This window comes from Rhinatrema bivittatum, chromosome 2 (assembly GCF_901001135.1).
Source record: "Rhinatrema bivittatum chromosome 2, aRhiBiv1.1, whole genome shotgun sequence".
NCBI classification, from domain to species: Eukaryota; Metazoa; Chordata; class Amphibia; order Gymnophiona; family Rhinatrematidae; genus Rhinatrema; species Rhinatrema bivittatum.
In genome coordinates this window covers 42858821-42883600 of record NC_042616.1, presented here as the reverse complement: position 1 = coordinate 42883600, position 24780 = coordinate 42858821, and the positions used below count along the sequence as shown (strand labels likewise).

The 24780-nt window shown below is 48.9% G+C and overlaps 1 protein-coding gene across 1 annotated transcript in view; it reads right to left on the bottom strand.

Moving 5' to 3' along the window:
- LOC115085976 (zinc finger protein 585A-like) overlaps positions 1–24780 on the bottom strand; it is a 70277-nt gene that overhangs the window by 5501 nt on the left and 39996 nt on the right.

Here is a 24780-nt window from a genome sequence, read left to right as displayed (position 1 = left end):
TTATCCATCTCAGCTCAATACCTGCGAGCTTCATTATGTGGAAGTCACCATGCCCCATGCATAGAGATTAGGACAATTTAGTGAGCGCATAATTGAACATAAAAGTAACATTAAAAGGAAAATTGAATCCAAACCGCTTGTTCAACATGCTATCCAAATTAACCACAACTTTAGTGATTTCAAATTTTGTGTGATTCAAAAAGTGGTTTCGAATTGGCATGGCGGAGATTTGGAAAAATGCTATTACAACTAGAGCAAAAGTATATTTTTGAATTTAAAACCATGGAACCTAATGGACTCAATATAGAAATTGATTACTCTGTTTTTTTTATAATTTTCATTATTTTAACTCTTGTCTGTATAAATAATTCCTTGTTTATGTGCTCTGTCTTTTATCAATGTTTTTACCTTTCTATTTGTGATTACTTCCATTTATATTCTACACAAATGTACAAATTACTATTTTCTACCACATTTAATTTTTTCATCTTTTAAAAAAAAAAATTTACCATTTTTAATGTTTCACTATTTTTTTAATTTTGTTTTATCTGTTACATAATGAGATATTTGGTTACATTACTATTGTATTTTAATTACCACACGCGGCGGCTTTGACACAATTTTTGATTCAAGATCACAATGCAACTTTGAAATGGATTAATAGTATGCATATAGGGGCGGATTTTAAGAGCCCTGCTCGCGCGCCTATTTTCCATAGGCCTGCCGGCGCGCGCGCACAGCCCCGGGACTCGCGTAAGTCCCGGGGTTTTTTGTCGGGGGCGGGGCCGATCGACGCGGCATTTTTGGGGCAAGACGCGGCGTTTCGGGGGCGGGCCTGGGGGCGTGGTTTCGGCCCGGTGCGGTCCGGGGGCGTGGCCGCGCCCTCCGGAACCGCCCCCGGGTCGCGTCTCGGCCCCCTAGTGGCCCGCTGGCGCGCGGGGATTTACTTCTCCCTCCGGGAGGCGTAAATCCCCCGACAAAGGTAGGGGGGGGTTTATATAGGGCCGGGAGGGGTGGGTTAGGTAGAGGAAGGGAGGGGGAAGGTGAGGGGAGGGCGAAAGCGAATTACCTCCGAGGCCGCTCCGATTTCGGAGCGGCCTCGGAGAGAACGGAGACAGGCTGCGCGGCTCGGCGCACGCCGGCTGCCCAAAATTGGCAGCCTTGCTCGCGCCGATTCTGGATTTTAGCAGATACGCGCGTATCTACTAAACTCCCGCGTACTTTTGTTTGCGCCTGGTGCGCCAACAAAAGTACGCGAAGGCGCACTTTTTAAAAATCTACCCCATAGTATTTTATCTTGTTCTATATATCTAGATGGTGAGTGGTAGGTGGTACAGATTTTTTACATGTAAGCATAAGAGTGTTATTAGTCTCAGTGTACAATAGTATGATTAAATAAGTGTTTTTAATTTATCCGATATTAATTTTGTCTCAGTTCAAATAAGACTCAAGTGTTTTTCAATATTTTTTTCAACATTTTTTTCTCAATTCATGTTTTTTAAGTGATATTATTTTGTCACTCTGCCTTGATATAATCGACTAGTACCTTTGGCGCGTTTTTCACATAAATTAGTATTTATCGAATGACCCGTATGTACCTGACCAGAGACCCCTATTACTTATATAATTCTTTTAATTTAGTTATTATTTGATCGTAATGATACAAAAAATTTTTTTTGTCACATTTGTTTTTGTTCCGAAGGCATTTTTAAGTAAGAATTTTATTTTTATAGCAAAATACTTATGGAAATCCACTATATTGTTCGCCCCCTAATTTTAAGGAGTGCACAATATATGTACAAAGTATGAAATATAATCATAGTAAGATTATGATCTTTTTAAAAAAATTTTTGTGAATACATTTTTTTATACTCGCAATGCTATAGTCTGTCTTAACCAATATTTTTTGGTTCACTGATACATTAACAATAGTTTTTCATTTATAAATATCAATTTAGCTTCCTCAGATACATTTATTATATCCTTCGGTCCCAGCACATACGGGCATTTTGAAGCCACTCCTATCTTATAAGATTGACAACTTCTTTTGGCGCGGTTTTTGTTCTATTTAAAAGTGGTATCGGCGCAATAGCTTTTTAAATGTGCCTGGTGTACTCGATCGGAGACCATACGTATCCTTACTTCATTTAGCAGTAAGTATTCTGAATGATTATACTGTTTTTCTGTAAGTTTCCATACTAAATATTTTTTTTTTTTATCGCACACGTTATTTGGCTCAATTTGATAGCGGTTTGTTTACATGTTTGCATTTGGTATTTGCCTATACATACCTGAGTTTAAATTACAGTAGCTTATTCCGAATTTAGCATATTATATATTTTATTGCCAGCCTAATAAGAACGGCCGTTGTCGGCTTTCTAAAATAGTAGTGCTACAATTCGGCATTTTTTGCGTATTGAAATTGCTTAGTCAGTGTGTCAATTTCAAGGTATTTCTCACTAGGTTCTTCAGTAAGTGTTTACATATATTACCTGGCTACTCTGAATACAAATGCTATGTGAATACTACTGAGTCTTTAAAAGTGCGTCGGTTCATTTTTATTTTGCAATTCCCTACATTACAGCACCAGTATAGTCACTATGACTGAGTCTTTAAAAGTGCGTCGGTTTATTTTTGTTTTGCAATTTCTGTCACAGCCTCTCTCTCCCAACTTTTTTTTTTTTTTTTATAATTGAAAGTTTATTAACGCTGTATAGAACAAGAGTACATAAACAGCACCATCATAAACCAATACAGCCACCTGAAGCATATATCCGTATGAAAATTGCAACATGTTAGAAACATACAAGCAACAAAGTGTTTAACATTTATCCCCATCCCCCCCTCCCCCCCGCATGTCATTTGAAATTGAAATGAAACTGGTTGGCATATTGCCGGTCGCACCTCCGCCACTCTAGAACAGTTCTGGGCAGTGTGCAGATAACTAGATCATGCACACTCAGGGATATGTGAAGGTCAAAGGTCTCCATGTAATGTAGGGCTTCCAAATGGTATGAAACTTGGCCAGACGTTGATATTTCAGGGCCGTGAGACGATATAGGGTGCAAATTCTATCCAGGCGTCATAGTAGTTCCTCCGGAGTAGGTGGTAAGGGTCTCTTCCAGCAGGAATGCAATTTCCATTTTAGTCGCCGTACACACTTGTTGCACCAATATTTGACCTGGTAGGTCTAAAGAGTCCTTTGAAGCAAACAATAGCGCCTGGTCCATTGTGAGAGTACAGGGGGCCTGAAGAAGTTGTGATAATAAAGTGGAAACGTGGGTCCACAACGGTTTAATAAAGACACAGTCCCACCACATATGCAGAAATGTGCCCTCGTGATGACAATTCCGCCAACAATGTGGATCCAAGCGGGGGTAGCAATGGTGTAGTCTGGCCGGCGTGAGGTGCCACCGAAAGAGCATCTTATAGTTGGCTTCGATGATCCGTATAGAGGTATTTCCCTGGGAGACCTTGGAGAAGATAGTAGACCATTCCTCTTCAGATAAGGCCCTCCCAAAGTCGGCCTCCCACGCCAGCATGTGAGGGTGTTTGCCGAATGGTCGAGTAGACAACTGCCTGTAGATTTTAGAAATAAGGCCCCCCACGGCAGGTGTAGCAGTACAATAGCCCTCAAACAGAGAGCGAGAGGGTGATATGAGGCCTTTAGCCCGGGCGCAGAGCAGGAAGTGCCGTAGCTGCATATATGGAAGAAACTCCGTGGAAGGTAAATGGTATGTCTCCTGAAGTACCAAAAACGGTTTTGGAAGGTCCCGCTGCATGACCTGGTGGAAACAAGTAATGCCACTGTCTTTCCATATCTCATACGCTTTAGTAGGAAGGCCGGCTGGGAACGTATTGTTGTGGAACAAGGAGGTAAGTGAGAAATACTCCGAAGTCCCCACCAGCTGGTGTCTCCATCTCCTCCACACATTGTAGGTATGTCTGGTAGAAGGGGCGAGCTGAAGATTCGATCTCCAAGTTTTGTTAGGTTGCCAGAGAAGTGATGTCAATGGTGTCGGCCTTATCCATTCTTGCTCCAGAGCAACCCATGGCTTTATAGAAGTTGAGCAATGCCAGTCAATGGTGGGCCGTATTTGAGCTGCTACGTAATACCAGGTGAGATTTGGAAGACCCAAGCCTCCCTCAGCCTTGGATTGATAAAGAATTTTTTGGGCTACACGGGGAGGGCGGTGGTGCCAGAGGAATCGGAGCAGCTTTCGCTGCCATTGTAGTAGCGTAGTTCGGCTGATAGGTATAGGCAGAGTCTGAAAGAGGTACAGCAATCTAGGTAATAGATTCATTTTGATGGTAGCTAGGCGGCCGATCCAAGTAAGGGGGAGAGAACTCCACTTTTCCAAGTCCTTATCGAGTTTCTTGATTAAAGGAGTATAGTTATGGTGAAAAAGATCAGAAGTGTGACTACTCAAAAATACCCCAAGATACTTAATTTTAGAGGTAGCCCATTTAAATGCATGGTTAGCCTTTAATTTACATACCATATCAGGGGGACAGGTGACATTCAATATCTCAGATTTGTCCCAATTGATTTTGAACCCAGAGATGGCACTGAACTGAGCCAGCTCCGTCTCAATCAACGGGAGGGAGACAGTGGGGTTCCCAACCGTAAAAATAATATCGTCAGCAAACAAAGATAATTTGGGCTCGCAAGTATTGAGAGGAAAGCCCCGCACCTCCCCGTTGCCTCATATTGAGATGGCCAGGGGTTCTAAGAAAATAGCAAATAAGATGGGCGACAGGGGGCAACTCTGCCGAGTGCCCCGCTGCACGGAGAAGGGAGTGGTGTAGCAGCCATTCATTTTTAGACTAGCTAGGGGGTTATGATAGAGCGCCTGTATCCAGTTGTGGAAGGAGGGTCCAAATTCCATTGCATGTAATGTTTGAAATAAAAAGGGCCAGTGGACCATGTCGAAGGCTTTCTCCGCATCTATAGCCAGAAGGAGATGGTCCACCCGGCGCTGTGAAGCCCCCCAAATAACATTGATGATTTTAAGGACGTTATCGCTGGCCATGCGGCCAGGAATAAAGCCGGCTTGGTCTGGGTGAATAATGTGTGTAATAAAACAGATGATCCTATCGGCCAGAATTTTAGCAAGAAGTTTGAGGTCTAGGTTAATCAGCGAAATTGGCCGATAAGATGCACATAAGGCGGGGTCCCTCCCTGGCTTAGCTATAATAGTGATACCAGCGGTGTTAGAGTCAGCGTTAAGCTTGCCCCCCCCTCCCTGAGGTAATTAAAATGAGCTTGTAAGTGGGTGACCAAGGCTGGCCCAAATATTTTATAAAACTTGGCTGTCAGGCCATCAGGTTCTGGTGTCGTGATTTCAGCGTTTAATCTATCCCTCATGTCTTGGGCCAGACGAGGTAAAGGAAGCTCCTGAAAATAGTGTTGAATATCCGCGGTCCGTATGTGGGATTCAGCGCAATATAAATTTTGGTAAAATTTAAGGAATTGCTGAGTGATCGCCGAGTTTGAGGTCTCTATATGCCCCTTATCATCTTTGATTTTTAAGATGTGATTTTGAAAGGACTGCTTTTTCAGTTGATGGGCCAGTAGCCTGCCAGCCCTGTTATCCCCCTCAAAATGCTGTTGGCGGGTGATGTTAAGAGCGTGCGCGACTTGATCTAATTCTAGCCTATTCAGGTCCTCCCTGTAGTGCGTAAGCTGCTTAAGAGTATGTGCGGAGCGGGATTTGCTATGCTGCGCCGTAAGAGCAGCTATTCTATTTCTAAGTTGGAGACAGGCCGCTTCTCTTTTCTTTTTGATATGGGAGGCACGGGAGATGAAGTGGCCCCTCACATAAGATTTAAAGCAGTCCCAGACCGTGACCGGGGACGAGACCGACCCAGTGTTTATAGCAAAAAAGTCACGGATAACCTGTGTTGTAGAATGTACAAACCCAGGATCCTGTAATAAGGAGTCATTAAGACGCCAATATTTATGACCATGCGCCTCCACAGGTACAGTAAGTTGTACTGAGACAGGAGCATGATCAGACCAAGTCACTATGCCAATCTCGGGATTACGAATCCGGTGAAATAAGGTTTTGTCCACCATCAAATAGTCAATGCGGGAGTATGAGTCGTGTGGTTTGGAGTAAAATGAATAAGACCTAGAGTGTGGATAGGTAGCCCTCCAAGAATCCACTAAATCATGTTCAGAGAGAAAGTCTTTGAGGGCTCTGGTATGGACCATGGCCGTGTGCGTGGAACCCTTGGATGTGTCTATTGCTGGGGATACTGTAACATTGAAATCGCCACCCACTATAATATATCCCGAGGCATGCTGTGTGAGGACATTTTGTAGGTGCTTGAAGAACCCCGCCTGCTCTTTATTGGGGGCATACACATTAAGTAAGGTGAATTCAAGGTCAAACATCTTAACCCCTAATAGCAAGTAGCGACCCTGTGGTCAGTGACAACTTTCACACATTCAAACACCAATTGTGAGGAGAAAAAGATGCCTACTCCTGCATACTTGGAATTTTTATTTGCAACAGCAAAGTACTGATGTTGGAAATTGCGGGACTTCATTAAGGCTTCATATCTGCGGGTGAGGTGTGTCTCCTGAACAAATACAATATCTGGCTTAGAAGCCGCGATTTCCCTGTAAAAAAGAGATCGCTTGTGGGGAGAATTAAAGCCCTTGACATTCAAGGAAAATATCTTAATTTGAGCCCGACTCCCCAAGCATAGAAAGGCAGAAGTCGTGGATCAGTTCGTGACAGTCCTCCGGTCCGGTAGCCTCGGGGAACCCTCGGAATCGTAAATTACTTCTCCGTGCACGATTCTCTAGATCGGCAAGTTTGGCGGTGAGCTGGGCGTTCTCAGCTCGAAACGTATCACAGGTGCCTGTGTTAGCTGAAATTTGTGCGGCCTGGGCCTCCACCCTCACATCGATATCCCCCACGCGGTGACCCAGGGCCGAGAGATCCTCTTTTACCTCCTCTATGCGGGTCAGCAGTTCCTGGCGGTAAGCTTTTAAGTCCGCTCGAATCCCCGCGAACCAGTCCCGAAATTCGGCACGGGTCGGGTGGTCTGTAAGTGGTTCCTCGGGGGTGTCCGAATCAGGAAGCGAGGGCTCTCCAATTTTGGCGCGGGGATCGGCGCCATCTTGACCGCTATCTTCTCCCTCTGGAAGGCCGCCCAAATCTTTCAGGCCCTCTTTTTGGTACGAGAAACGCTGAAGATCTAAATTTCTTTTTTTGCTGGACATCGCGTGGCGTTGCAGTGCACTCACAGGGCTAGATTAGAGCCGGATGGTCAGTCTGGACTCAGATTGCCGTGGATAAAGCGGAGGGGCGAGAGGAGCTTAAGGATCAAGCAGCCATCCCGTGGCGTGACGTCACGCTTCCCCCCTCTCTCTCTCAACTTTTTACTCTATCTCCTACCATCCCACTCCCCCAACCTTCCCTTCATACTAAGTTATTTCCACCAATGTTAATTTTTAAGCTATTTTTAAGTAATATCCTAAGTTGTTAATTACACTTTGCTATGCATATTTAATTAACTTAAACCTTGTTTGCCTCCTCCACATTCTTGAGTTGTTCATTGTAATAGTTTTACTTTTTATTATTTTGTTTTATGTATAACGCTAAGGCATATGTTAATATGTTCTCTGTACAATAAATAAATAAATTCCCTACATTACAGCACCAGTATAGTCACTATGACTAAAACACCTGTTCTATTTAAAAGTGGCATGACAAGTCGGCATTTTTTTGCCTATTGAAACTGTAGAGTCAGTGTTACACTTTATAGGCAATTTTTACTTGTTTCTCAGTAATTGTTTACACTCATATTACCCGGCCACTCGGATTATATATGCTATGGGGCAGATTTTAAAAGCCCTGCGCGCGTAAATCCTTCCGGATTTACGCGCGCAGGGCCCTCGCGTGCCGGCGCGCCTATTTTGCATAGGCCGCCGGCGCGCGTAAAGCCCCGGGATGCGTGTAAGTCCCGGGGCTTTCAAAAAGGGGTGGGAGGGGGCGTGTCCGGGGGTGTTCCCGAAATGACGTTTTGGGGGCGGGCCTGGGGGCGTGGTGCCGGCCCGGGGGCGTGGTTGAGGCCTCCAGACCAGCCCCCGGGACCGGAGGACAGAGCGGGGCTGCCAGCCGGTGCGCGCAAAGTTAGGGGGGGGTTTAGATAGGGCCGGGGGGGTGGCGGAGGGAACAGGTAGCGCGCGCTAGGCTCGCCGCGCGCAGGTTGCACAAATGTGCACCCCCTTGCGCGCGCCGACCCCGGATTTTATAAGCTACACACGTAACTTATAAAATCCAGCGTACTTTTGACAACACCCACTCTCCTGGGTCCAGACTCACCCTGCTGAGAAAGTCTGCTCTTACGTTGCCTGTGCCTGCGATGTGTGAGGCTGAGATCATCTGGAGATGCACCTCTGCCCAATCCATAAGTTGATCTATTTTATGCGACACTTGTAGGCTCTTGCTACCTCCCTGCCGATTGATGTAAACCACAGTCATTGCATTGTCCGATAGTATGTGGACCAAGCAACCCTGCAGCCTATCACCGAACTGCAAACATGCCAACTGGACCGCCCTGGCCTTCAGACGACAGTTGTTCCAGAGAGACTCTCTGTACTCCAGCACCCTTGCGCAATCAGCTCCTGACAGTGAACTCCCCAACCAAGGAGACTCGTATCCGTTGTCAGTACCAGCCAGTTCAGAGGAGATAGCGAAATTCCTTTCCATGGATGATCCACCAGCAGCCAGCATGGCAATTGTGAGGAGACTTCCATTAGCAGATGGAGCCAAATCGAATAGCCTGAGATTGTGGATTCCACTGAGACAGCAGGGGGCGCTGAAGAGGATGCATATGAGCCCTCACCCACACTATCACTTCCAAGGTCGCCGCCATTAAGCCAAGGACCTGCAGGTAAAAACATACAGTTGGGCGCAGTAGTTCAACAACAGACGGAGTTGAGCTGGCAACTTCTGAATTTGAGCTTCCGGCAGGCACACCTTTCCCTGGTTCATGTTGAATGGAATCCCCAGGTATCCCAGCAACTGAGTAGGCTGAAGACCGCTCTTGGCTAGATTCACAACCCAGCCAAGCTCCAACAACAGGGAAATCACCTTGCGAATCACCAGGTAGCTTTCTTCCAGTGACTTGACGTGAACCAGCCAGTTATCCAAATATGGGTGTACTAGGATTCCATCCTTTCTCAACTCTGCTGCAACCCCCACCATTACCTTGGAACAGGTTATGGGAGCGGTGGCCAAACCAAAGGGCAGCACCCAAAACTGAAAGTTGTGTCCCAGAACTGTGAACCACAGGAAGCATTGATGTTCTAGTCAGATAAGAATGTGGAGATACGCCTCAGACAGATCCAGAGAGGTAACAAATTCCACCGACTGCACAGCCATTATCACCGAGCGCAATGTCTTCATGCGAAAACGCTTCACTTGCAGATGATGACTGATGCCTTTGAGGTCCAAGATGGGACGAAAAGATCCCACCTTCTTTGGCACAACAAAATAATGGAAAATCGCCCTGTATTTTCTTGAGACGTGGGCATTGGCATTACAGCCCTCCTACTGAGGAGCCTTGCCAATGAAGTTTCCACTGCCTGCTTTATCTGTGATGAGTGGTAGGGAGACAACATGAATACATTCCAGGAACATTGCGAAACCCCAGCACAGATTTTTCTCGTATCACCTCCAAGACCTACTGATCCAATGTGATTTCGACCTATCTCTGATAAAAGAGAGAAAGCAGCATCTCCCTATCTCCTGTTCCCAGTAGTGGGTTGGCAAACCTTCATTGGGAGACTCGGGAGGATCCACTACCTGAGCCTGCACCTCTTTTGGGTTGTCGGGGACGAATGGATGAAGAGTTGAGTCCTCTGAAAAGTCGCCCCTCTACAGGATCAAAAACGCTTGGATCCTCTAGCATGACCTCTCATGTTAAAGGAGCTTGGTGTCTGCTTTTTATCCTCTGGTAAACGAGGAATCAGAGAGTCACCCCACTTACTGGCAAGTTTCTCCAACTCGCTACCAAACAAAAGTGAGCCGTTAAGGGGCAATTAGGTAAGGTTAGCCTTGGAGGTCACATCAGCCAACCAATTTCTCAACTATGACTGATGCCTGGACACTACTAATCGAAGCTACCCCTCTGGCTGAAGCGCGGACCAAATCACAGCCTGTATCGGCCAAGAAGGCAGCAGCCGGCTCCATAACTGCCCTGGAGTTTACTCCAGAGTCATCAACCTTCTGGGAGAGAAGCAAACAACAGCGAGCCACCAAGGAACAACAAGAAGCAATCTAGAAGGTAATTGCCACTGCTTCAAATGCTTGCTTAAGGAGAGTCTCAATCTTTTTATCATGAGCATCCATCATGGCCGCTCCTCCTTCCAAGGGAATAGTGGTCCGCTAGGAGACTGCACACACAAGTGCATCTACCTTTGGAAAACGTAAATACTTTCTCATCACCGGATCTAGAGGGTACAGGCCTTCTAAAACCTGACCCCCTTTAAAATTAGCCTCTGGGGTGCCCCACTCAAGATCAATTAATTCTTGAATTGTCTCCATCACGGGGAAACCAAAATGGGATTTCTCTTTGGCTCAAACACTGAATCTGCTCCAGGAATTCCAAGCATTTTCAAGTTCTGGGAAATCAGAGCTGGTATTTCATCTCTATGAAAGAACCGCAACATAGTTCTATACGTTTCTAATCCAGAGGGAATTTTACCATCCTCGAGAGAGGCAGGATCGGCGTCATCATCCGTACTATCCGGATCTCCATCCAGAGGACCTTCTGCCGCTCCAGGAGTACTCCAGTGTCCAACAAAAAATCCAGGTAAGGTTTCTCCCTGTGCCTGTGGTCTAGGAGCATGGGACAGGGCTGAGGACTGTGCCTGAAGAAAGGATTGCAACCCCTGGAAAAATTCTACCCATGAAAAAGTAGAAGCATCCAGATCGGGAGGTACCTGAGGAGTACTCACTGAGCTACATTCCCCTGCTGAGGAACCAGTTAGGGGAGTTCAAAATCAGGCCCTGTATCTGAATCATCTTTACCTAGACCCCCATCATGGGAAGAACTAGGCTTAGTGAAATCAGAGGAAGACAATTCACCCTAAGCCTCCAATGGTGAGATTACTTACCTGATAATCTCGTTTTCCTTAGTGTAGGCAGATGGCTCATAACAAATGGGTATAGTGTGCTTGTGCTAGCAGTTGGAGACGGATCTGACGTCAGCACGTAGTACATATACCCCTGCAGGAAGTGCAGACGCTCAGTAATCTTCCTTGCAAAAGCTTTATGGATATATGTGTGACTGACCGATTGATTAACTGAACATGATTAACCTGATGGATTGATAGTAGCTGGAGACCGCCAGTGTTCTCAACTGGAAGGCGTCGACACCCGGCAGGGTTGATGCCCTATGTAAGGAAACATGGCTTACCTTGAAACGGTGAATCCCCATATATATCGGCAGCCGGGTGGGATACTGAGTCCATCTGCCTACACTAAGGAAAACGAGATTATCAGGTAAGTAATCTCACCATTTCCTAGCGTGTAGCAGATGGACTCATAACAAATGGGATGTACAAAAGCTACTCCCGGACTGGGTGGGAGGCTGCCCGAGGTCCGGTTAGGATTGCCCTTGCAAATGCTGTGTCCTCCCTTGCCTGGACGTCCAGACAGTAGAATCTGGAGAAGGTATGGATGGAGGACCACGTTGCCGCTTTACATATCTCTGCAGGCGACAGCATCCTAGTTTCTCCCCAGGAGGCCGCTTGTGCTCTGGTAGAGTGAGCCTTGACATGTAGAGGTGGTGGTTTTCCCGCTTCTACGTAGGCCGCCTTGATAACTTCTTTGATCCAGCGAGCGATAGTCGCCCGTGAGGCCGCTTCTCCTTGCCGCTTCCCACTATGAAGTACAAACAGGTGGTCCCATCTTTCGTACTGTTTCCGACATTTTCAGGTATCTGGACAGCAGCCTGCCGATGTCGAGATGACGCAGTATTCGACCTGCTTCCGATTTCTTCAACCCTTCCATGGTTGGCAAGGATATGGTTTGGTTGAGGTGGAAGTGTGAGACTACTTTGAGTAAGAAGGAAGGAACCATGCGAAGATGGATAGCCCCTGGGGTGATCCTGAGAAACGGATCGCGGCAGGACAGCGCTTGTAGCTCTGAGATGCGGCGTGCTGAGCATACGGCCAGCAAGAACACCATCTTCAAGGTTAACAAACGGAGGGACAGGCCTCGGAGGGGTCTGAAGGTGGGTCCCGCTAGGAATTCCAAAACTAGGTTGAGGTTCCACAGGGGCACCGGCCATTTCAGTGGCGGGCGAATGTGTTTGACTCCTTTCAGGAAACGTGAAACGTCTGGGTGTGTGGCAATGCTGTTGCCGTCGCACCTGGGGCCGTAGCAGGATAGCGCTGCCACCTGAACCTTGATTGAATTGAGGGACAGACCCTTTTGAAGCCCATGTTGCAGGAAATCCAAAATGATAGGGATCTTAGCGGCATGTGGATTGGTGCCGTGAGATTCGCACCAGGCTTCAAATACTCTCCAGATCCTTATATAGGTTAGTGATGTGGAGAACTTGCGTGCTCGGAGGAGTGTATCTATTACCGCCCCCGAGTATCCCCTTTTTCTCAGTAGAGCCCTTTCAATGGCCAGACCGTAAGAGAGAATTGAGCTGGATTCTCGTGGAGGATGGGACCTTGTCGCAGCAGGTCCCTGTGAGGGGGCAGGGGTAGAGGATCCCCTGTCAGTAGTCTTCTCATGTCTGCGTACCAGGGTCTTCTTGGCCAGTCCGGGGCCACCAGAACTAGGCCTCTGTGCCGCTGAATCTTGTGTATAAAGGAACCCAGCAGGGGCCATGGGGGAAAGGCATACAGCAGGATCCCCTGAGGCCATGGCTGCACCAAGGCGTTGATCCCGTGGGATAGAGGATCTCGCCTGCGACTAAAGTATCTGGGTACTTGAGCGTTGGACCTGTCCGCTAGTAGGTCCATGCCCGGAGTCCCCCACTGATCCACAATCATCTGGAAGGCCGTAGGTGACAGCTGCCATTCCCCTGGGTTTAGGCTTTCTCTGCTGAGGAAGTCTGCCGTGGTTTTGTCTTTCCCGGCAATGTGGACAGCGGAGATGTCCTGGAGATTTGCTTCCGCCCAAGCCATCAGGGGGGCTATTTCTAGGGACACCTGTCGGCTTCTGGTTCCGCCCTGTCGGTTGATGTATGCCACCGTGGTGGCATTGTCTGACATCACTCTGACTACCTTGTTTCGAAGTCTGTGTGCAAATCTCAGGCAGGCTAACCTGACTGCCCGTGCCTCTAGTCGGTTGATGTTCCACCCCGACTCTTCTCTGCTCCACTGCCCTTGGGCGGTTAGCTCTTCGCAGTGTGCTCCCCAGCCGCTCAGGCTGGCATCTGTAGTGAGCAGGGTCCAGGTTGGGGAGGACATTTTTGACTCCCGGCTCGTGTGGCCGGGCTGCAGCCACCACCGTAACTGATTCCGTACTCTGGCCGGTAGAGGTAGATGCACGGTGTAGTTCTGTAATCGTGGGCTCCACCGAGATAGGAGGGCGCGTTGTAACGGTCTCATATGAGCCCGTGCCCATGGTACTACTTCCAGAGTCGACGCCATTAGGCCGAGGACCTGTAGATAATCCCAAGCTGTGGGTCGGGTGGTGCTCAGCAGAGTCTGTAAATGATTCCGGAGTTTTGATCTCCTCTTGGAGGTCAGGCTGACTTTGGCTCCCTGGGTGTCGAATCTGACTCCTAGGTATTCCAGCGACTGCGAAGGCTGTAGGGAACTCTTGCTCATGTTGACTACCCATCCTAGGCTTTCCAGAAGAGATATAACTCTGTTGGTTGCCCGGTAGCTCTCCTCTGGTGACTTTGCCCTGATCAGCCAATCGTCTAGGTAGGGATGGACGAGAATTCCTTCCTTCCTGAGTGACGCCGCCACCACTACTATTACCTTGGTAAAGGTCCGCGGCGCGGTGGCTAACCCGAAGGGTAAAGCCCGGAACTGAAAGTGTTGTTTCAGGACTTTGAAGCGTAAGTAGCGCTGGTGATCCCGATGGATTGGGATATGCAGGTAGGCCTCTGACAGATCCAAGGATGTGAGATACTCCCCTGGCTGTATTGCACTTCGGACTGACCGCAGAGTTTCCATGCGAAATCCTGGGACCCTTAAATACCGGTTGACTGACTTGAGGTCCAGGACAGGTCTGAAGGTGCCCCCCTTCTTGGGTACGATGAAATAAATGGAGTAATGCCCAGAATTTATCTCCCATGCAGGCACTGGGATTATGGCTTTTAGGGACAGGAGCCTCCGCAAGGTAGCTTCCAGTGCCGCCCTCTTGAGGGGTGGACAAGGAGATTCCACAAACTTGTCCGGAGGGGGATGAAGGAAGTCCAGGTAATACCCTTCTCGGATGATGGAGAGGACTCACTGGTCCGAAGTAATCTCGACCCATTTGCAGTAGAATAGGGTTAGCCTGCCCCCTATGGCTTCTTCCCCCAGATGGGTCGGCTGATTCTCATTGTGGGGTGCGGCCGGGACCCGAACCCGAGCCGGTTCCCCTCTTGTTGTGCCTGGTTCGAAAGGACTGGTTCCTGGTCTGAGAACAAGGTGCTTGGTAGCGAGTCCTGTAGGGGTTGAAGCGTTGAGAGCTTCTACCTCTGGATGGCCAAGGAAAAGGGCGCTGGTTCCTCCTTGACTTGTCTTCTGGTAGACGGGGTAATGGAGAGGCGCCCCATTTGTTAGCCAGGTTCTCGAGGTCGCTGCCGAACAGGAGGGATCCCTTAAAGGGCATTCTTGTAAGGCGCGTCTTGGAGGAGGAGTCGGCCGACCAATTTCGTAGCCAGAGCTGTCTCCTGGCTGCCACTGAGGATGACACTCCCTTGGCTGCCGTACGAACTAAGTCGGAGGCAGCGTCAGTGAGAAATGAGAGAGCTGATTCCATTTCTTCTCCCGGGGTGTTGTTCCTGGCTTGTGATAAACAGGAACGCGTCACCACGGTGCAGAGGTCGCGATTCGTAGGGACATGGCTGCCACCTCGAAGGCTTGTTTCAGAATGGCGTCCATGCGCCGGTCATGCGCATCCTGAGGGCCGCCCCTCCCTCCACTGGAATGGTGGTGCGCTTCACAATTGCGCAAACTATGGAGTCTACCTTGGGGCACGCCAGCAGCTCCTTAGTTGCCGGGTCCAGGGGGTACATGCTAGACAAGGCCCGACCCCCTTTAAATGAAGCCTCCGGTGCATTCCACTCCAGATCGATTAGCTGCTGTGCTGCTTGAAAGAGGGGAAAATGGTGAGCCATTTGCCGAAGGCCCTCTAGCAGGGGGTTCATTCTAGGTTCCCCTGGGATGCCTTGGCCCGGGATAGCCAGCTCCGACAGGCATTGAGAGACCAGGTCTGGGAGATCCTCCTTAAGAAAGAAGCGTCTCATGGTTCAATACGGCTCTATCCCCGAGGGAAGTTCTCCCTGCTCGGGAAGCTCGCCTTCTTCCTCAGAGCAATCTGAATCCCCATAAGTGGGGCTTCCGGGTGGCGGGTGGCCATGCCTAGGTCTAGAGGGTCCAGGGGCAGGGTCATCTGGTATGTATGGGTTCGTTCGGGGATCAGACTGCATTTTGACAAAGGCGTGAATCCCCTTTAAGAATTCCACCCAGGAGAGCGAAGCAGAGTCTAGCCTCAGGGGCACCAGGTCTCTAGGGTTCCCCGGCTGCTCACCTTGGCCTGCTAGGTCCGGGGTGTTCCCTGAGGAACTGGCATTAATCTGGGCTGGGACCGGCCCTGGCCGGGAACTCCCAGGGCCTCCTCACATTGGGCACATAGGGAGTCTGCTTCCTCACTCTGTGTGGCTCTGAGGTGGCATGCTGAGCAGAGGCCTAGAGCTCTTATGCCTGATTCTGGAGGTGCCGGCTCTGTGGACGCCTGGGCTCTCATACGCTCCATTGCGTCTGTTATCTCTATGCGCCGGTGCGCACTCAGCCGAAAGTATGTGCCTTGTAATATGCGCGAAAGCTGTGCGCCTATCAATGTGCGCCTATCAATGTGCGCCTATCAACATGCGCCTAACAACGTTATCAATGTGCGCCCAACTACTTTCAGGAGCCTAACATACGCGCCCGTTGCCTGTGCGCTTAGTCTTAACACTAGATCGAGGTGGCGAACCAGGGCAGATGGCGACGGCGAGCAGGCAGGCAAAATGGCGGGCTTCCATGTAGGCAGACCCCGCTAATCCTCGCTCTTCGGAGACCAAGTAAAGATGTACGCCTTACCTGATCTTCGGCGCTTCCCGGCCGCGACCCGGGCAGTCTCCGGCTGCGGGGGGAGAGGGTGATTACCATCACCGCCACGCTCGAGGAAGTGCACCCGCTGCCTCTAGGCCGCGCCCGAGCCCTTCTCACTCGGGGGCTAGGTCCCTGCCGCGATTTGGCCACCGGACCGAGGCTCTTACCTCCGAGGGACCACGGAAATCACCTCGGGAAACTCAAGTGGGGGAGGGACCCGAGGGTATCACCGCAGGAGTGTGGGGCTCGTCTTCAGGTAGGATTCTTCTATGAATTTAATTGTTAGAATTTGGAAAGAACGCTCAGCGAGCGTGAGGTAGCTCCAAACTGCTTTGGAGACGGAAATTACTGAGCGTCTGCACTTCCTGCAGGGGTATATGTACTACATGCTGACGTCAGATCTGTCTCCAACTGCTAGCACGAGCACACTATACCCATTTGTTATGAGTCCATCTACTACACGCTAGGAAAATAGCATTGGCACAAATCAGCAGGCACTTCTGTCTGAGATGCCCATATATAACAAGCAGTTCAAAGAGAAAAATGCTTAGGCTTCTTAGGCACAGGCACCATGATGGCCAACAACGCGCTGAGCAGCGACTGGATGCGCTCAACTAGGTGCCTACAAATTATGCGTCCAACACTTAGGTGCACACGCCTAGGTGCTTACCTAGGCATCCAAAATTTAAGCACACAAAAAACTTAAGCGCACAGTACCACTTTTGCTCATAGGTAAGCATGCGGCCACTACACATCGCTTAATGTGGGCGCATAGACTACAAGGCTCCACTGTGCGCCCAAAAACTGGGCACACAACCTGGATGCACAGGCCGGGCCAACAATCCTGTAGAGTACAGCCTTAGAAAGCGCACAAAAAGCCATTGCGACCTACTACGTGGCGCGCAACAAAAAGCCTTGGAGCACGGCCTAGCCTAAAGAGGCTGCTCAACCTGCCAGGCTGCCCTCGTCCCTCGACCTCCCATAGAGTGGTACGAATGTCAGACCGGCACGCCGAGCAAGAAGACCAGGGGAAGTGGAAACCCTGTACAACAAAAACCTTCTGCTGAGATCACGTGATGAAGTGAGAGCAGTTGGACGTTCCTGATCCTGCTCCGCGCGGCACATCCTGCTCCCGCCTCCATCTGCCTGCAAAAATAAACTGAGACGCTTCATTCCAATGAGAAAGAGTCCAGCATATGTTGATCACTTCTTTTATGTCGAAATCGCCAATGAATGCTTCCTAAACTGGCGAAACGGGACAAGGAAAAACCCAGGGGGCCTGATCTCAAAATGGCGCTGGGAGCACCTGATGCTGCGAGCGGGGAACACTCACAGGTTTACTCCCCAATATCCCCCACTGCTAATGACATTAAGGACGCGGTAATAGCAGCTTTAAACTGCAAACTAACAGGGATTTCGGACCAAATTTCTGCTTTGCGAGAAGCGTACACGGAAGATGCCCTGCGCCTAACACAAGTTGAGGAACGGACGTCCTCTCTCGAGGACTCTATGTCGAAGTTAACTGGGAAAGTGACAGACTTAGAAAAGCTGCTCCAAGAACAGGCAGATAAAGCAGACGATCTTGAAAGAGGGCGCAGAGATCGAATATCTGTTTCATAGGGCTCCCAGAGACACTAGATCACCTGCTCCGGCATACTTTACTAAAATGGCTGCCCAACGCTTTAGGCCTCCAGGAGTTAAATGGGACTTTAGAAATTGAACGAGTGCACCGCATGGGGGCTCGGGGATTGGACCCGGCGAGACCCCGCTTAGTAATTGCAAAATTCCTAAACTTTCACCATAAACAGCTCCTTATGCAGGCTGCCCGTCAGTGTGAGAACATACAATTTCAAGGCACAACTATACGCCTGGCGCCAGATTACTCAGCGAAAGTAGCCGCACTGCGTCGGGCATACGCCCCCATATGCGGTACCCTAATTGAAAACATAAGAAAATTATTCCTTACCTGCTAATTTTCATTCCACGGATCAGTCCAGACCATGGGTTATGTCCCCCGTCCAGCAGATGGAGTCAGAGCAAAAACTGAAAGGGCACCCTCTCTTAAGCTGGTGCTCCCTCTGTATCCCTTCAGTATAAAATATAGCAAAGCAGAGAAAAGAAATTCCCACTTGGATAGATCAGAGGAGAATTAACCACTTGTCAACTTGCATGAAAAACATATCCAAGGAAAAAACTTCGAAAAACCAAGAAACAATAACAACTTTCAGAAAGAACCATTAATCCTTTACAAAAGACACACTGAATAAGCGTAACTGAACATTCGAGCAGTAGAACCCTCAAATTCGAGAACAAGTAGGAAGGGCGTCTGGATTGATCCGTGGTACTACAGGAACGAAAATTAGTAGGTAAGGAATAATTTTCGTTTCCCTGTATGTACCCGGATCAGTCCAGACTGTGGAATGTCCCAAAGCTTCCCTAAGTAGGGCGGGCCCCAGAGAAACCTGCTCGAATGACCTGCGCCCCAAAGGAGCCAAAGACTGGTGCCTGGAGTTTCAACCGGTAGTGATGTGCAAAAGTATGTAGAGACTTGCAAGTTGCAGAGCGACAAATCTCTTGTGGAGACACCGCTCGACTCTGCGCCCAAGAGGCCGCTTGGGCCCGAAGAGAATGAGCTCGAATACCTTCCAGAGGAGGTCGACCTGCCCCAATGTACGCCGATAAGATGGATTCCTTCAGCCAACGTGCAATAGTGGTCTTAGACGCTCTACGGCCCCTGATGGGTCCACTCCATAGAACAAACAGATGGTCTGAAAGACAGAAATTGTTCGTGATCTCCAGGTAGCGCAGAAGGACACGCTTCACATCCAACCGATGTAGTTCTCTGGGCTTGTCGTCCATGAATGAGGGCAGCTCCACCAACTGATTCAAATGGAAGTCCGTGGGCAGAGAAACTCCTGAGTCGGTGAAAAGAAGATATGGCTCCCGGCACGACAGAGCTTGGATCTCCGAGATCCTCCGAGCAGAACAAATAGATACCAAGAAAACGGTCCTGAGAGTGAGATCCTTGATAGAAGCCTTCTTCAGAGGTTCAAAAAGTGGGCCCCCGAGGAATCGGAGGACCAGATTTAAATTCCAAGAAGGAGACTGGTGGCTTGACATGCTTGACACCCTTTAGGAAACGCACTATGTCAGGATGGGAAGAGAGAGGTGTTCCCTCCAGGCGAGGGACCAGGGCCCCGAGTGCGGACCCCTGAAACCGCAGAGAATTGTAGGCTAGTCCCTTCTCCAAGCCGCACTGCAAAAAGGTAAGGACCTGCTGTACCGTGGCCTGATGCGGAAGAATATGAATTGAGGTACACCAAGCCTCGAATACTTTCCAGACCCGGTCATAAGAGACGGAGGTGGAGATCTTTCGAGCCTGAACCAAGGTGGAAATAACATCTTCAGGATAGCCTTTCTTCCTCAGCCTGCGCTGTTCAAAAGCCAGACCGCAAGACAGAAGCGATCTGCCCGGTCAAAAAATACGGGACCCTGATGAAGGAGATTCAGGAGGTGTCCGAGTCGAAGAGGACCGTCCACCGCAAGACTGACCAGGTCTGCGAACCATGGCCATCGAGGCCACTCTGCAGCTATCAAAATCACCGGCCCTTGATGACACTCGATCCTCCGAAGAACTCTTCCCACGAGGGGCCACGGTGGAAACACGTAGAGTAGAAGATCCCTTGGCCATGGAAGGACCAGAGCATCCACGCCATCCGCCCCGTGCTCTCTCCTGCGACTGAAGAAGCGAGGGGCCTTCGCGTTTTGCCACATGGCCATTAGGTCCAGGTGTGGGAGACCCCACGTGGCAACGATGAGATTCACTGCCTCCGGGAAGAGTTCCCACTCTCCTGGATTGATGGGTTGATGGCTCAGGAAATCCGCTTGGACATTGTCCACCCCGGCTATGTGAGAGGCCGCCAAAGGGGTAAGGTGGAGCTCTGCCCACTCCATCAGCTTGTCCGCCTCCAGCGAGACCTGTCTGCTTCTTGTTCCTCCCTGGCAATTTATGTACGCCACCGTGGTTGCGTTGTCAGAAAGCACCTGCACGGCCTTGCCCTGGATTAAGGGGAGGAAGTGCCTCAGGGCAAGGCGGACCGCCCTGGTTTCCAGGCGATTGATTGGCCACGTCTGCGACCTTGTCCACTGGCCCTGCGTCGATTGCCTGCCTCACACAGCTCCCTACCCGGAGAGACTGGCATCCGAGGTAACGACCGTCCACTGCGCGATCTCCAGATCCATCCCTCACAACAGGTGGTCCAAAAGGAGCCACCAGGAGAGGCTGTTCAAGGCAACTTCCATGAGCGGCAGAGGTGCCTGAAATTCCTGGGAAACCGGCTTCCAGCGGGAGAGCAATTCCCTCTGCAAAAACCACATATATGCAAAAGCCCATAGTACCACATCGATAGTGGAAGCCATAGAGCCGAGAACTTGAAGATAGTCCCAAGCTTTTGGGGTGCTTGCCAGGTTCTTAATGCCTGGATTGGCCACTGTTGGAAACAGGATGCTGGGCTTGATGGACCCTTGGTCTGATCCAGTATGGCATATTCTTTTGTTCTTAAGCTGTTGGGAGCGGTAGGTCCAGAAAACGTTGTACCTGTAGACGAAGGGACCATGCTTGATCCTGGCGAAGAAACACCTTGCCCACTTGGTGTCGAAACGTGCCCCCAAGAAGTCGAGCGCTTGAGAGAGAGTAAGATTGCTCTTGGCAAAGTTGATTACCCAATCGAGGGAGTGGAGAAGGTGCAGAACCCTGTCCACCGACTGGCAACAGTGTACTTCGGATTTCGTACGAATGAGCCAATCGTCCAAATATGGGTGAACAAGGATACCTTCTCTCCGCAGAGCCGCCGTTCCCACATTGCTCGGGAATGGGGCCGGCCAACCTGAAGCCAGGTGCGTCTGGCAGCGCGAAGAAAAACGTGCACCCGAGGTCGAGGGCCCTTCCCCGCCGGGAAGGCACCTCGTACAGAGCCCGGAGCGGGAGAGCCACGATCTGGGCTCCCCACATGCTCCGCATCGCCGTGGTCGCGGCATGGGGGGAAGGCAGGACAGGCAGCAAAGTGCACCAATCACCCCCGAATTTGTCACAGGTAGGCTCTGTTCTAGGCGCTCGGCACTGGCCCTTAAAAACGCTCCTCCTTCTGTCTTTTTTTTTTTTTTTTTTTTTAAGACTGAGGAATGCTGCGTCTCAGTCAGTGCTGCCCCGAGATTGATTTCTTGGAATATTGACAGGCAGGGCACCCCTGTTAAGAGGAAGAAAGTATTTCAACATCTGCAGCTTTTAAAGGTCAGCACAGCCTGCCTCCAGGAAACCCATTTAACAGACTCAGAAAGCTTGAAATTATGTCAAGAGTGGGCGGCTGCTTGTTATTTCTCTGCAGCTAAAGGGAAGAAGGAAGGAGTAGCGATTCTAATCCACAAGAACACTCCCTTCACAGTTACTCAAGAAATTAAAGACACCGAAGGTAGATTTATCATAGTGAATGGAACATTAGCGGGAAAAAGTATGACTATTTGTAACATTTATGCCTCAAACTTGCCAGACCCAGCTTTTGTCACACGGTTGTCTAACATACTCTTGGCTCACTCTCAGGGTGAACTCCTTTTAGTTGGAGATTTTAATAGTGTTCTCAATATCAGTTTATTTATTTATTTTTAATTTTTATATACCGATGTTCCTGTATAGAATACATATCGCACCGGTTTACAGAGAACTGAACTGTCGCCTCAGGGGCGGATACATTGGAACAAGGATGAAGTGAACTTACAGTGAACAAGTGGAAATGCAATTAAAAAGCATGATTAGCTAACATAATTAGTACAGTTCAAAACATATATACAGTGGCATAAGTGGAGCAACGTCAATGAAACGCCAATCATCGGATCTTAGCTCTCAGGGAACGCTTGGCTGAATAGCCATGTTTTTAGCTTCTTTTTTTTTTTTAGATAAATCACAACCGCCCAAAAGTTTTAGAACACCATTGCAGTCTGGTGTTATACAATTCTGTAAACGCTTAGGGCTCTTGGATGTCTGGCGTCTTTTACAACCAGAAGTAAGGGAATATACCCATGTCTTGAGGGCACATTGTACAATGTCTAGGATTGATTATATTTTGTTACCAGACTCTTTATTTGCCAGTGTAGCCGAGGCAGAAATAGGATCCACTGTAATTGCTGACCATGCCCTGGTCTAGGTAGACTTGTGGATGTCCATGCCTCGGACAGGTCAGAAGGTCTGGAGATTTCCTGGTCATTTAAATGATAAGGACTTCCATCAGTATATCTGGCAGAAGTGGGATGAATATGCTACAAACAATGAGCAACATCGTGATGACCCGTCTTTGTTCTGGGAGGCGAGCAGGTGGTGCTACTGGGAGCCATAATAGCTTACGCTATTGCAAAAAAATTAAATGCAACTATTTTACAATTGGATACTCAGCTTCAAGGTGCTAAAGGATTATTAGCAACATCTCCCATGTCATCTAATAGAGAGGCTTTTTTTTTTTTTTTAATATATACTGACATTTGATCTGAGATATCACATCAGTTTACATTCTGGTACTGCAGGTATTTCCCTAACCCCAGAAGGCTTACAATCTAACAGGACGATACAGTACAGACACGCGTTTTCCCTTACCCCTTATTCAGTAAGGGGAGGAAAACGCGCATCAACCCGCGGCACCTAATAGCGCCTTCAACATGCAAATGCATGTTGATGGCCCTATTAGGTATGCGCGCGGGATACAGAAAGTAAAATGTGCAGCCAAGCCGCACATTTTATTTTCAGAAATTAGCGCCGATCTTTGGGTCGGCGCTAATTTCTTCCAGCACCGGGAAAGTGCACAGAAAAGCAGTAAAAACTGCTTTTCTGTGCACCCTCCGACTTAATATCATAGCGATATTAAGTCGGAGGTCCCAAAGAGTAAAAAAAGTAAAAAAAAATAAATTTGAATTCGGCCCGCGGCTGTCTGGCCGAAAACCGGACGCTCAATTTTGCCGGTGTCCGGTTTCCGAGCCTGTGGCTGTCAGCGGGCTCGAGAACAGACGCTGGCAAAATTGAGTGTCGGCTGTCAAACCCACTGACAGCCGCCGCTCCTGTCAAAAAGGAGGCACCAGGGACGCGCTAGTGTCCCTAGCACCTCCTTTTACCTGGATCTACCGCCAGACCTAATTTAAATACTGAATCGCGTGCACCGACAAGTAGCCCGTGTGTGCGCCGGGAGAGCGGGTGTTTGCCTGCTCTCCCGCAGACTTTACTGTATCGGCCCGTAAGTTTGTACCTGAGGCAATGGAGGGTAAAGTGACTTGCCCAAAGTCACAAGGAGTGACAGCAGGACTTGAACTCTGGTCTCCTGGTTTGTAGCCCATTGCTGTAACCACTAGGCTATTGCGCCTCCCTCATAGGGCTTGTCTTCATGCTTTAAATGCACATCTTCACATACGTCTGCAACGATCTCTTAAAGCATCAGAGCATTTCTTTTTTCGCCACGGGAATAAATCGAGTAAATTATTAGCAAGGCTAGTGACTATTAGGCAGAAAGAAGCATTTATTGGCAGCCTGAAAACCCATACTGGGACACATGTAACAACGAGTAAGGAAATTTGTGAAGTGTTCAGAATATTTTATGAAGAGCTATACTGCAAGGAAAGATTGGGGGGACAAGCCGAAGAAGAGTCTTTTTTTTCAAGATTTAAAATTGCCTTAGATCCCTGATGTACAGAGGGAGTTTCTGAGTAGACCCATTTCGGAAGGGGAGGTACGAGGAGTAATCCGCTCTAGTAAAAATCATAAGTCGCCGGGCCCTTGTGTACTTCCCTTGCAGGCCCCTTGGTGTCCTTTTTTAACCATGCTTGTGAAGTTAACCACTTTCCCCCACACTTCAATAAGGCTCACATTACTGTCCTACCTAAACCAGGGAAAGATCCCCTTCAGGCCTCCTCATACCGCCCTATATCCCTATCAAACTGCGACCTAAAGCTTTATGCACGAACATTGGCTATGTAACTGAATTCAGTCCTCCTACCCATAATAATATCTCCATATCAGGCTGGTTTTGTAGGTGGCTGTAATGCTAGGGCTCATGTCATAAGACTCCTCTCCGCCATAGAAATTTCCCATTATTTACATATTGAGTCTATGGTGGTAGGGTTTGATTCTGAGAAAGCCTTCGACCATGTGTCATGGGAGTACATGTTCTCAGTTCTTAAGCTCTTTGGGTTTCCTAACCAGGTCATTAACGCCATCCCTATTTTATATAATGATCTGGTTTTTCATATTGTGGCGAATGACACTCTTTCGGAGGCAGTCCATATCAGGCAAGGTGTCCGCCAGGGGTGCCACTTGTCACCGATCTTATATATTTTGTCCTTGGACCCCCTACTTCGCAAGTTGGCTGAATCTCCCACCACTCAGGGGATGCTTTATAAACATGGCAATTTTAAAGTGGCTGCGTCTGCAGATATGTTCATATTCTTATGTA